A 14,212-nucleotide genomic window follows, 5' to 3' on the forward strand; every position below is an offset into this window, starting at 1 on the left:
AGAAGAGGGCAGACTATCAAATCATTAAACACAAATGAGTATGGTGAAATTACATCAGACCCAGAACAAGTAAAAAATAATAACAATCTCTTACACACAGTGATATAACAAAGCTGAAAACACAAAAGAAATAGAATATCTTCAAAAAATATAAAATACATCCAAATTGACAAAAGAATAGAAATCTTAAATAATCCAATCTCAGAAAAGAAAATAGATCCAGTTATAAAATAACAACAAAGTGTGTGTGTGGGGGGGGTATAGGAATTTCTGTTCCTGATGGATTCACAGAATTCTATCAGATTTTGTATATTATAATTTTTAACCATTCAAAAATTATTCTCAAAAACTGAAAGAGAAAGATCTCTGAGAGAATCCTTTCATTAGATTAAGTTAGTCTTAATATCTAAACCAGGGAAGGATAAACCACAGAAAGAAATCGTTAGATTAATTTGAATATTGATTCACATTTAACATATTAAATGCAATCCTATTAGTCTACAGCTATTTATCTAAGAAATTATTCAGTATGGCCAAGTTGAATTTATGTCAGTGATACAATGATGGAAAACATAAGAAAAAGAATCAATAAAATTTTTCATATCAAAAATCAAACATCTAAAACCACAGAATTATCTCAACAAATGAGGAAAAACCCGATGACAAAGTATTTATTTAATCTTAAACCACTACAAAATATAGGCATTTAATTTCATAAAAGTATCTAAATCAAAAGCAAGCATCATATACAATAGAAATACACTAGAACCTTTCTCAATGAGTTTGGAAAAATATGTAATAGTGGAGAGTATTTGTATCCTTATTTTATTATTATATCTAGTTCTGGAAATTCTAGGCCACAGAAAAAAGAAAAGAGAAAGAAATTAAAGACATAAAGATAGGCAAAGATACCACAAAACTTTCTCTGCTGATGATATGGTATACTTGGAAAGTTCTACAGAATCAATAAAGATGTAAATGGAGACAATTAAAGGCTTTAGCAAAGTTGTAGGCTGCAAAATAAACCCTTAAAAATCTACTGCATTTCAAGTTAATAATAACAAAATCCACAAAGCAATAATAGGGAAATCTTCCAAATACCTAAGAAATGTATAAAGTATTTTAGGGTCCATCTATTAAAGCACACAGAAGATTTGTATAGATCCAATTACAATGTGTTCCTTAAGGAAATGAAAAAACCTGACTTCAATAGCTGGAGAAATATCCAGTGTCTCATTGCTAGGTCATGCAAATACAATAAAAATGACTTTACTACCAAAGGTAATTTACACTTTTAATACTATGCCAATCAAATTGTCAAAGTGATACTTTTGTAAAAATTGATAAAATAATAGTTGTTATAAAAAAGTGAGTAAGGTAATCTGAGTGGGTCAACGAAATGCAATTTGGGTATGAGGAAGGATAAAGGGGATATTAGGTGATTATAAGGTGATTGGAGGAGGAAAGAAGGTATGGGAAGGTATATAGGAGATAAAGGAAATGGGGTATGTAGGAGAGGGCAGCTCAAACAGGTTTATTCTCAGAGGCTTGAGACAGGGGATATAGGGAGGAAATTAGGGCCAGTAAGAAATGTTTAGGTTTGGCTGGAGGGTTTCTCCTGTTAGTTTCTAAAGTTCCTCGAGGGAGGAGTTGAAACTGTTAGAAGGAGGAAGTCTTGAGGTAGGTACTTCCTGTCAAGATGGATGCCCCCAGCTCCCCTCAAGGAAATAGAAGAAAAATGATTCCTTCCCCTTGAGCCCTTGTCTTAATTTTCGACACAATGATTCACCAGAGGGTTTGAATATGCAACAAGGGGATTTATTAATACCAGGGTCAGTCAGAAGGGGAGAGGGGTTCAGGGTTTTCTAACTGCTGCTAGGGAGAGGGGTGAGGGTGTGGGATGGGTCGCAGAGAGGATTATACAGAGAGAGTCCGGCTCTCCCAGTCAGGAAGATTTGACTGCCTTTTAAGTAAAGTCTTTATCAAATCATTAAAACTAGGGGTAACTTATTTGAGGATACTCTACTTGCCTATAGAAACTAAATCCACAATGTCTAATCACCAAGCCCTCCCTTCCACCAGGACCCAAAGGAAATTCAGGGAAGGGAGGAATGGAGATGGGAGATCAGGGAGAGGTCCAGAGAAATCAGATAGGTCCAAATTTTCCCAAGGCAAAACAAGCACAGGCCAAGGCCAAAGCAATTAGGTCAAAGCCAACAGGTTAAGCCAAAGCAAAAGCCTCCAGCCACAGCGAAAGCCAGAAGGAAAAAGCCCCATCAGTTGGAACTTCACCTCTATTTATAGTTTCAAGTTCCAACTGACTTTCTGAAGATTCTAAGATGTTTAACTGACTTTTTGTGACTGTTAGAAATTACAGAAGCAAAAAGTTTCTGTTAGCCACCTTGCATTACATAGTCTTGGTTGGTCCCAGAGAGCAGAATAAATAGTAGTTGGTATAAATTTGAAGGCAGAGGAGCTGAGCTCTCTTTAAGGAAAAACTTCTACCCAGGGCTATCAAGTACTCACAAAGGAGAGTAGGTGAATAGAATGGCTGCTTGGCTTTTTTTTTCATAATCATGGTAATATTTGATGCAGAACAATTTAATGGGCGGTATGTAAGATATGGGAACAGGGTGAAAATGAAGGGATATATAGGAAAAGAGCCTGGATGCAGAAAGCCTAGTTAGAAGGTTATCTAGCTTTCCAGGTGTGACATGATGAGATCTAGAAATGAGGATCTTCAATCTTTTTGTAGAGTGGATTATGGAGAGTTTAAGAGATTGGACTATGTTTTCTTTTTGTTCTGTGCTTTCATCTTATGGTATTACCTACAGCCCATAAACCTAAGAGTCCTAAATTGCCAGTATCTCTGGGGTTTATATATCACTTTTGCCATTCGTGACCTTATTTATCTCCTCTGGTATAAAAATAAATCAAATCAGTTTGTATGCAAAGGGACAGAGGATGCAGACAGTTTTGTATTGATGTGAAGAATTGTGTGATGAATTTCAGTGGCTGGTCCTGAGCAATCTGGATTAAATTATCCAGTGTTAACAACAGAATGTGATCAAAAGGAGCAGCCCAACCACAATGCAGATGCAAATTACTTGGTTCCTGGAGAGCTGATCAAATGAAGCCAAGGCTCTAATTAAGTTGTGATCAAATTAAATGAAAGGCACTATACTTCATGATAGATAATTATTAACTAGAAAGGTATTTCCTTTATTGTGCTACAAACAAAAAGGGCACATCACTGATTTCCTTTTCTGCCTATTTTCAATTTAAAGTCCTTCGAGCTCTTCTATTTTAAAATCATAGACAAAAAATAACTTTAATCGAATGTATTCAACATACATTCTATCAAAGCACCAGCCTGAAAACTTCACTTTTTCTTCTTCCTACAAGTTCTGATGATGTTACATCAGGCCACTATTCTATCTCTTTCCCTAGCCACGCCCCCACCTCCACCACCACCCATGAGTTTGTTTTAAATTTGTTAATAATGATAGTTGTCATTTCTCTTGATATTCACAGGATCATTTTGTGCTGAGAGTTTACAACTGAGTCATAACAGTCTATGGTAAAGGATTGTTCCTGGGTTTTATTTATCTTGTTCAACAAATAAAGAAGCTTTCTAATTCAATTGGTTTCTGGGCTGATTTGTCCCTCAGTGTGATTAATCAATGAGAACCAGGGACCCAATTCACATGTTCACTCAAGTCGATAGAAGCAGATTGTGGAAAGAGACTTATGGAGGTTCAGAAATGAACAAGAATTGGGTCATGGGTTTCTAAATAGTTTTTCCTCATTTTTCTCTACAATCCTTTTCTCTAAGTTTCCTAGTTCTCTGCTAGACATAATGTAGGTCCTTTTTGCTTTGTATTGAAAGTTATTTAATTAAAAAAACTCTCCTTGATTGGGCTATGATAGGTGATTCTTTTGGGAACCTGTGACTATGCAAGTAGAGGTAGCAGCAAGAAAGAGGGAGAGGTTTTAGTGGCTCTATATAGGCTGTCTGCCATGACTGAAATGTTCTTCTTGCTTACTAACACCTCTGGAATTCCCAGCTCCATGCAAATCTTAGCTTAAGCTCTACTCTCTAAATAAGGCCACATCAGATCTCTGCCTTGTCTCCTCTCTCCTCACTGCAAAAGCTAGTGATCCCCCCCAGGTTTGAAATTACTTTGAATTTCTCTATTGTCATATAAGGTATAATCTCCCAGTAAAATGAAACCTTCTTGTAATTAGGAGCTGTTTCTTTTTACTATCTCTAGTACATAGCATAATATTATATCAATAAATGAATCAATTAATCAATCAGTCAGCATTAGTTAAGTACCTGCTTTGTGCCAAATGTTGCATTAGACATACAAAGACAAAAAAATAAAATATTCCCTGCTCTCATTACATTCTATGAAGGAGATAACTTTCACACGTATAAGTGAATATAAACTAAGAATCTACAAATTATATGCCAAACAAATGCAAGATAATTTTTTTAGGGGGAAGCACCAGCAACTGAAGAGGTAAGAAATATATAGGGAGGTGTCCCTTGACCTGAGAGTTATAAAGGAAACCAAGGATTCTAAGAGTCAGGGGAGAAGGGAATACATTCTAAGAAAGGGAAACATTGTGCAAAAGCACAGACATAGGAGACAGAATATTGGGTGGGTGTGGCAACAAGATGGACAATTTTGATGAACCGAAGAGTACACAAAGGAGGTTAATGTGTGAATAAGGTTAGAACAGCAGGTTGAAACAATATGATGATAAGTTTGAAATATCAAAGGATTTTATGTTTGATCCTAAAGGTCAGGGAGCCACTCTCCCTTTAACAACTATATAAACAATGAATTAGAGAGGGGAAAACTCAAAGCAGAGAGACCAGTTGGGAGGCTAGTTCAAAAATCCAGATGAAAGGAAATAGGGGCCTGAACTTAGTGACTGTGTGATGGGAGAGAAGAGGATATATATGAGAGACAGTGTGAAAAAACTTGTCAGTGGATTGACTATGTGGAGTGAGGAAGAGTGAGAAATTAAGAATAATTCCAAGTTTGTGAATCCTGGTGACTGAAAATATGATGGTTTCTCAATAGAAATATAGAAGTCTGGAAGGGAGTTGGGTTTGGAGGAGAAAAATGAGTTCTTTTCTGGATTTGCTGAGTTCCTATGGAATAGTCAATTAGAAATTTTCAACAGGCTATTGGTGATGTGGAATGGGAGTTTGGGAGACAAACATACAAAGATCTACCAAGATTCAATCAATTAACAACCAATCAACATTTATTAAGTGCTTGCTATGTGCCAGACATCGTATTAATATGTAAAAGATGTTAAGTCATCTCATAGGAACTAATGAAGTCAAGTGAGGAGTACTAGAGAAAGAAAAAAGAGGGGGGGAAAGGATAGAACATTGGTAGTATATCCCCCCAAAAGGGATACAATCTTTATTATGGTCAAGCAAAGGAGACTGAGAAAGAGGGGTTAGACAGGTAGGAGAAGAATCAAGAGAGAAAGAGTTGTGATTATCCAGGACAAGAGGATTCACAACGACAAATGCCATAGAGAGGCTGAGAAGGCTGAGAATTAAGCAAAGGCTTTAAGACCACTGATGATGTTATGTTTGAGGGCTGAAAATGCTTCTATTTCTGGACATTCTCCTGTTATTCACATTGCAATTCTGTCCCATTTTATTACCTAGCCATTTGAATTATGGTTACCATCGGATTTATTAGTAGAGTCACCACTCAGTATCTAGACCAGAACTTGAAAATAGAAGTTCCCATTCTGTTTGGAGTATAGAGGGTTTGGCCAGCCAAGGGGTCAGTCCTAATCTTCTAAAATACACCTCAGTGAACCCAAGTAATTGGTGATTGCTGAATAGAGTGTATCACTTTGGAAATCTACCACAGCCTTCTCAAATTCATCTTAAATCTTACGTTGGCACTTTAGGACATCTGCAATTTTGAATATTCTAAGATCATGATTCATAGACTCATGTATCACTAGGTAAGGATTGATGACAAGAAGATGAGTTTTGGTGGCATTCAGTTTAGAATCACTGAAAAACTTGTATGTTGAGTTAATCTTTATGAAATATTGGGATTTCCTAGATATGTATGTGGTTTTCAAAGACAATGTGGCAGAATGGATAAAGAACCAGACTTAAAGTAAAGAATATCTGAATTCTAGTTCTGCCTTTGACATATCCTACCTGTGTATCCTTGGGAAATTAATTTAATTTCTTTACCACTCCAGTGACTTCCAAGTTTTGGAATAGTTGCAGAATTGCATTGGTAGAGTTTCTAACTGGAGAATTCCTCATACCAGTGAAATCACAGGATAGACCAGTGATGGGCAAACTGTTTAAAGAGGGGGCCAAAGGAAAGGAAATGCTCATCTGTCAGTCTGTTTCTAAGGCAACTCTTCGAAGTTTCATTGTATTGTATTCGTCAGATTAGGAATAATGTCACATGGCCAGATAGAACATTTCAGGGGGCTGCATCTGGCTTGTAGGCCATAGTTTGCCCATCACTGGGCTAGACCATGCCCTATCCCAAACAGAGACAACAGAGAAGTTAATTTGACAACTGAATTGTCTTGGAAAATCTAGGTTTTGTAGTAAAATACATTTTAATATCTTAAAAGATGCTTCAGTATTGGTTTAGGTTACAAGTGTGAAATAATAGGTTAGTCATAGAGGTTGCAAGCTCTTAAGAAAAATATAACTTAAAAAATTCCTATCTTTGGCACACTTTATAGATTTACAGGCTTGTGGCCATTTTATATTTAATGCAGGTATAGATTTAAACTAGTATAATGGTTATTTTGTTGCTATTAAGATCACTTAATAGCTTTTTTTATTGTTAACCAAACTATCTTCTCCTTTGGAGACAACAGATTGTTCAGATTTTCTTTGTCTTAAATTTCTTTCAATTAAAAAAAAGCATATTTTAATTTCTCTCTGTTCTCTTTCTTCACAACCAGCAAAAATTAGGAGTCTGATGGAACCTCTCTTTGGATAGAATTTTCTCAGGCATGGAAATTTGAAATTGTGATTTGTCCCTGTCCAAAGCTTTGATGTGAAATAAATTGTTTATCTGTAGCATCTGCAGTGGCAAATTTCATCTTTGAAGGAAGCTTATCTAGAGTTCCCTGAGGTGAAGAAATAATGGTTCCTTTTGGAGCCAGTAATCGCCTCCTCCCACATTTACTTGATTTCAAATAATGTACCTGGTTAGCCTCACAATTGGATGGGGGAGGTTGTGGGTGACAAGGCTGAAGAAACAACCACATATAATTCACACATATCCTTAAGAACCCAATGAATGGCTTAATGGTGTATTTTTTTTTGGAGTGAACATTAGCTCCCACACTCAGGCTACTGCCATTCATGACTTGGAAGCATTCTTATTCCTTAACAGGACTCATTGTACATAGGGCCACTAGGTCTGGCTTCTACATTCACCCTTCTTTCTACAGTATGCTGGCAGAAATGACCCATAAGGCTATTTTTAGCCAAGACAAGCAAAGTCAAGAAATAAGGCAATTATCTGAATCATACAAGCACTTCCTCCACTCTTTATACTTTTATATTACTTATCTGGGTGTTTTAGATAAAAGGGGAAAGTGAGGGTTCAAATTATGTAAATAATTACCTCAATTATGTATTTTCTAAACAGGCTTAGGATTTAATGGATAATTTTTTTTCATGGCAAAAGCCATTTAAGGCTTGGTTTTTCAGTGTATCACTTAAAAATATATATTATACTTAAAGACAAAATTGAGTAGAACCTGTTTGCCCCATCCTTTATCATCTGCAAGTCTCTGGGTTTGCTAGGCTGCTATGAATTTAGTTAGTTGGATTTCTATTACCCCCACTCTCTTTGCAGAGGCCAAGGAATAAATCTCTTATTTGAACCATCTATAAATCAATTTGTTCTTCTGTCTTTTGTGTAAATGAGTTGTGTAGGTGGAACAATATATCCACTTTATCCCTTTTCTAGTCAATTAAAGCTTTCCTTTGCACTAGCTTGGATTATTTGGGTCTTTTACACCAAGGATTTATATGTCTATACTATTCATTATCAAATGAATTGAATTAAAAAAATACTCTGGTTTCTGGGCCATAGCCTTCTTTTGCCCAACTAGTGCTCCAAGCTATATGTGGGCTTGAATAATCACATTGCTTATCACTTTGATGTACAGATTAGGCTTTTAACAGGTTAGTATATGAAACACACCATAGGAATATTCCTTCACCTACCATTCATCATTTACTATAGAGCAAGCAGTCTTTCCTATTGTCTGAGTCCCCTTCTGACTTAATTTTGTTACTCCATCAGTTTAAGGTAGCAATCCATTGAAATGAAATCCTTGTGGCTAAAATCAATAAAGAACCATATAGTTGCTGTCAAGGTTTCTTTTGCAGTGGTATATTTTATGTGAATGCTTTCTGTTATAATTATTACTAAGCATTGGTTGGAGTCCAGCAAAGTATTAAACCAGACTTTTTCAGTCTCTGATCTCCTGTGTCCTCCTTTATTCAATCACCAGAAAACCTCCTAAAAACTTCAAGTTCAAATTTGGCTAGGCGATTTCTGTTCTCTTCTATGGGGATATGAGAAGAAAACAAAAGAAGGTTAGTAACATGCCTTAGAGCCTCTCTGGAAAGGAGATGAAAGAGTTGAAATTCTGAAAGTGTGAGTTAGGTGAAGATTATAGATGGAACAGAATCCATCATTCATTAAAAAGTAAAGTGTTTGAATTGTGGATCATACCTGTTTATCCAGTTACTGTAGTAAATCATATTCTGAATTTGGTGGAAGGGTGGGAGGAAACAGGAAGAAGAGATTCAAAGAATACTTAAGCTGGGATTTGAGAAGTCTCTGAGAAAGTCCCAGGGAGAAGAAATTTCTATCACATTTCCAGATTGCCAGAAATAGATTCATAGGGGAACTAGATTTCTTAGTGTTTTGTTAATAATGGAAGAAAGATCTGGGCATTAGGCCTCACATCTTTAATCTCTGCCACTGGGAAGGCTGAGGTTGGTATATCTCAAACTCAGAAGTTCTGAGCAGTGGTATAAAAAGTTATAAAGTGTTTTCCCTTATGTCTCCCTCCCTCAAAAGATGACAAAATCAACAGTTAGAGCTACTGATTAATGAGATTAGTTTCTCCTTTCTAGAAAATCTCCATGAGAATGGTTTACATATTCTCTTCGAATATCCTTGATTAAAATATGAAAATGGAACATATCTGGCTTTCACAGATGACTTGTATGTGGACTACAGGTTTTCACTCTCTACTCATGCAATTTATTGAAAAACATACCTAATACTTCATTCTCCTCAGTCTATTTTCTTTTAATTTTATTTTTTTAAAACTATTTTTCCATTATGCTCAAAGGGATTTAAAAGAATGCATATCCTTTGATCCAGCAAAACCACTACTAGGTTTGTACCCCAAAGAGATAATAATGAAAAATGTTTGTACAAAAATATTCATAGCCATGCTTTTTGTGGCAGCAAAAAATTGGAAAATGAAGGGGTGTCCCTCGATTGAGGTATGACTGAACAAATTGTGGTATATGATGGTGATGGAATACTACTGTATGATAAGGAATGATGAACTGCTTGATTTCCATAGGAGCTGGAATGACCTCCACGAACTGATGAGGAGAGAAATGAGCAGAACCAGGAGAATATCATACAAAGAAAGTGAAACATTATGAGACAATCATATATAACCAACTTTGTTACTGATAGCAATGCAATAATCCAGGACAATCCTGAGGGACTTATGAGAAAGAATGCTATACACATCGAGAGAAAGAATTGTGGGAATAGAAACGCAGAAGGAAAACATTTAATCTTTTACTTGTTTATAAGGATTTTGGATGAGAGGTCTTGGTTTTTAAAAGATCATTACGAAAATGAATAATATGGAAATAGGTATTGATTTGATTTTTAGGATTTCCAATTTGGTCTCTATATGGAGGTTTTAAATTTGTTCTTTCTCTAGTTTTTTTTAGTTGCATGCCCAATTCATTGGTCTTCTCTTTCTCTTTTTTGTTAATATAGGCATCTAGGGATATAAATTTTCCTGAGTACTGTTTTGACTGTATCCCATAAATTATGATATGTTATCTCCTCATTGTCTTTCTTTTCAATGAAATCAGTAATTGTTTCTATGATTTGTTCTTTAACCCACCAGTTTTAGAGAATTATATTATTTAATTTCCAATTAATTTTAAATTTTCCTCTCCATCTACTCTTGCTAATTATAATTTTTTACCACATTATGATCTGAAAAATTTGCATTTATTATTTCTGCTTTTCTACATCTGTTTGCAATGTTTTTATGCCCTAATACATGATCAATCTTTGTATATGTACTATGTGTTGTTGAAAAGAAGATATATTCCTTCTTATCCCTATTCACTTTTCTCCAGATTTCTATTAACTCTAACTTTTCTAAAATTTCATTCACTTCACTTACTTCTTTTTTATTTATTTATGGTTCAATTTATCTAGATCTTATAGAGGAAGGTTGAGGTCCCCCACTGGTATACTATCTATTTATTATCTATTTCTTCCTTAACCTCCAATACTTTCTCCTCTTAAAATGTAGGTGCTATACCACTTAGTGCATATATGTTGAGTATTGATTTTTCTTCATTATCTATAAGGCCTTTTATCAGGATGTAATTAGCTTCCTTATCTCTTTTAATCAGATTTATTTTTGCTTTAGCTTAGTCAGAGATCATGATTGCTACTCCTGTCTTTTCTCAGTTGATTCCCAATGAATTCTGCTCCAGCCTCTTACCTTTACCCTGTGTGTGTCTACCTACCTCATGTGTGTTTCTTGTAAACAACAGATGGTGAGATTTTGGCTTTTAATCCACTCTGCTATTCACTTCCGTTTTATAGGTGAGTTCATCCCATTCACATTCACAGTTATGATTATCATCTATGTATTCCTCATCATTTTGATTTCCTCTTTTAATCCCGCCCTTTCACTCAGTCTATTTTATTTGATCACACATACAAAATATATTCAATGGAGAAAAATGTATCCTGAACATCTCTTCTCAAACATGGCATATCTCATGCATATATTAAGATCCCATGTGATTCTAGGACAGATGCAACCTTGAAGTGTAGTTTTGTTAAAAAATCCTCTGAGAATTCTCAGGAGATTCCCAGCCTGGGTTCTATGAGATCTTAGGTAGAATCTAACCCACCTTGAAGTTGGCAAGACTGGGGTCAAGAAACAAATAGCCAGATTCAAAGGCAATAAAATTTATTAGTGCATTAACAAAGTCTGTCTGGCTTGGGACTACGTCATCTGTTATAAAGGGGATTAAGCTAGTAGGGTAATAAGCTGATGGTAATAAGGGAATAGGCTAGAGGTAATAGGAAGATTAAGGCAGAGGTAAGGTTGTAATAAGGGATAAGGCAGATAAGGGACTAAAGGTAGTGTGAATAGGGATAAGGCACTGTGGATAGGGGTTTGTGGATCCCTAAGGCAGTAAAATGGATAATGAAGGTACAATGGTGAAGGTTGTAGATTGAGGTGGTAAGAGAAGTAAAGAAATGACTGAGTTTAGGGAATATAAACACTGAGGTATAAAGAATTGCAAGGGAGAGGATGAGGTATTCAGGGCAGACAACTACAGCCTGGGAGACACAGATTTGGAAACAGGTTTGAGACAGAGACACTAAAGGGAAACAGACTGAGCCCTTCAAGTAGGAAGGGCACTTCTACAGACAAAGGTTAGGGCCAGCCAAGAATGGCTTTAAACTGACTAGAGGGCTTTCTAGTCAGTTTCTCAGGTTCACTAAGGAAGAGTTCAGAGGAAGTATTGAGATTACACTTCCTCCAAAATGGACACCTCCAATTCCCTTCAAGATGCAGAGACAATATTATTCCTTTCTCCCCTTCTCCTTCTCTTTTCAATCAACTAATGAATTAGCCAAATGCTTGATTAAGTGACAAACAGGGTTTATTGAGTTTTAGGGTTGATTGGAAGGGATGGAGGGATACAAGGTAACTCTAACAGTTGCCTAGAGAAAGCTTCAGGTGGAGAGGGAGACAGGAATGTGAAACTGAGAAAAGACCTGCCTTAACTCAGCCCCGAGAGGTTTTGTAGCCTAAAAGGGGTAGGAAAGTTGGATACAATGATTCAAGAGATAATTTGTAACAAGGGTAAGCCCTATTTGACTACAGGGAAACTAAATCTACCAAGTTTGAAAGCTACCACACATATCCACCCTCCTTTCAAAATTCACAGAAATTCAGGAAAGGGAAAATGATGATTGGGACTAGGGAGGTTAGGGAGATCCAAAGGAAATAGTTATAAGCTAACAAATTTTAAGAGAAAAGCTGCAGAGTATAGGCTAGGTTTTCAGTCCAAAGAATAGAGCTCAGTTGACCCTCCCACTCTCATTGAGTCCCCAGGGTCAACTGTCTAACCTCAGGATTGTAAACCCTTTTCAACAGTCAGAAACTCTGCAGTAAGGCTTTGCAGGGCTAATATGCACCCCTTTGCACTACACATCTTTTTAGGATACAAATTTGGGCTTTTAGAGATTTTTGGACCCATTTAAAATGCACAGCCTGAGGCAGAATAGAAGGAGAAATATACAAGTCCTGGGGTTACAGGAGTTGATAAAGATCAGATTTGTTCAATCAATCAATCTGTTAACATTTATTAAATGCCTATCAAGTGCCAGGCACTGTACTAATCTGGGGATGCAAAAAGAGGCAGAGAACAGCCCTTGCCCTCAAGCAGTTCATAGTCTAATGAAAGAGACAACAAACCATATTGTTTATAAACATAAATAAAATGAACTATCAACAATTCCTCATTTGCAAAATGAGCTAGAGAAGGAAATGGCAAACAACTCCAGTTTTTTTGTCAAGAAAACTCCAAATGGGGTCATGAAGAATGAGACATGATTAAAATGACTGAAAAACTGTCAGATACTGTGTTAAGCACTTTACAGTTATTATCTCATTTGATCACAACAACCCAGGGCTATTGGGCATATGGGGTTAAGTGAATTACCCAGAGTCAAACAGAAAGTGTCTGAGGCTTTATTTAAACTCAGATCTTCTTAACTCTAGGACTGAGGCTCTATTCCATTGGGCAGATGACTCATCCATTCAATGATCAATTAGTATATCTTGGGCAGTCCTTGAGGATGAATAATTATTTAGGTACATTCAGAATTGAAAAAGAGGAGATGATCATTTTGGATTAGCAATTGGAAATTGTCTGGTATTTTCAGTAATCCTAAACCATTAGTGCTTTTTTTAGCATTCTTTTAGAAAAATTCTTATCGATATGCTTTGTTTTTATATCATCTCCATTTCCAGATATAGTCTTCCTACCTTCTCTACTCAGTGAGCTGATATCCCTTTTAACAAAGGTTAGAAAGAAAAATAATATCAGTTTAGCGAAATTAACCATCATAAGAACAGAGTTTGACAACATAAACAATGTTTTACATTATGTCAAATGAGGTCAACAAACATTTATTAAAAACACTTACCATATTCCATGTACTGTTAAGCATTAGGATATCAATGGCGAGGACAAAAAAGGGCAAAATACAGTTCCTATTCTCAAGGAGCTCACAGTCTAATGGGTAAAACAATATGTAAACAACTGTGTAGTCCTCAATCTCTACAAAGAAGAGATAGAATTATATTTTCTTATCCTTTTCCTGAACTCGGTTTAATCATTACAACTACACAATTTTTCTTTCATTTTTATTGTTTTTCCTATTTACAACATTGTAATCATTACTACCCCAATTAATATAACTACCAAAGGCTCAGACAGCTGGATCAAATCAATTGATCAACCAAAGGAATAAACTAAGTGTGAATAAATCCTTAACAATTTGAGAGGATTATAGGCTTATTGAATAAAAGGCAGATAATCACATAGGAAACATCTGGTGATTGGATGAAAGAATTAGACACACCTCTGTTTCTATGAATAAATTAAAAGTAATTCAAATGGTAGACCAGTAGTAGAAAAAACTTGATTTTGGAGGATTTCAATTTAAAGGATGGATCCAAACTTTTAAGAGTGATTCATTCTTGAGAGGTAGGAGAATCTCTCTCTCTCTCTCTCTCTCTCTCTCTCTCTCTCTCTCTCTCTCTCTCTCTCTCTCTCTCTCTCTCTCTCTCTCCCTCC

Source organism: Gracilinanus agilis, chromosome 4 (assembly GCF_016433145.1).
Source record: "Gracilinanus agilis isolate LMUSP501 chromosome 4, AgileGrace, whole genome shotgun sequence".
NCBI classification, from domain to species: domain Eukaryota; kingdom Metazoa; phylum Chordata; class Mammalia; order Didelphimorphia; family Didelphidae; genus Gracilinanus; species Gracilinanus agilis.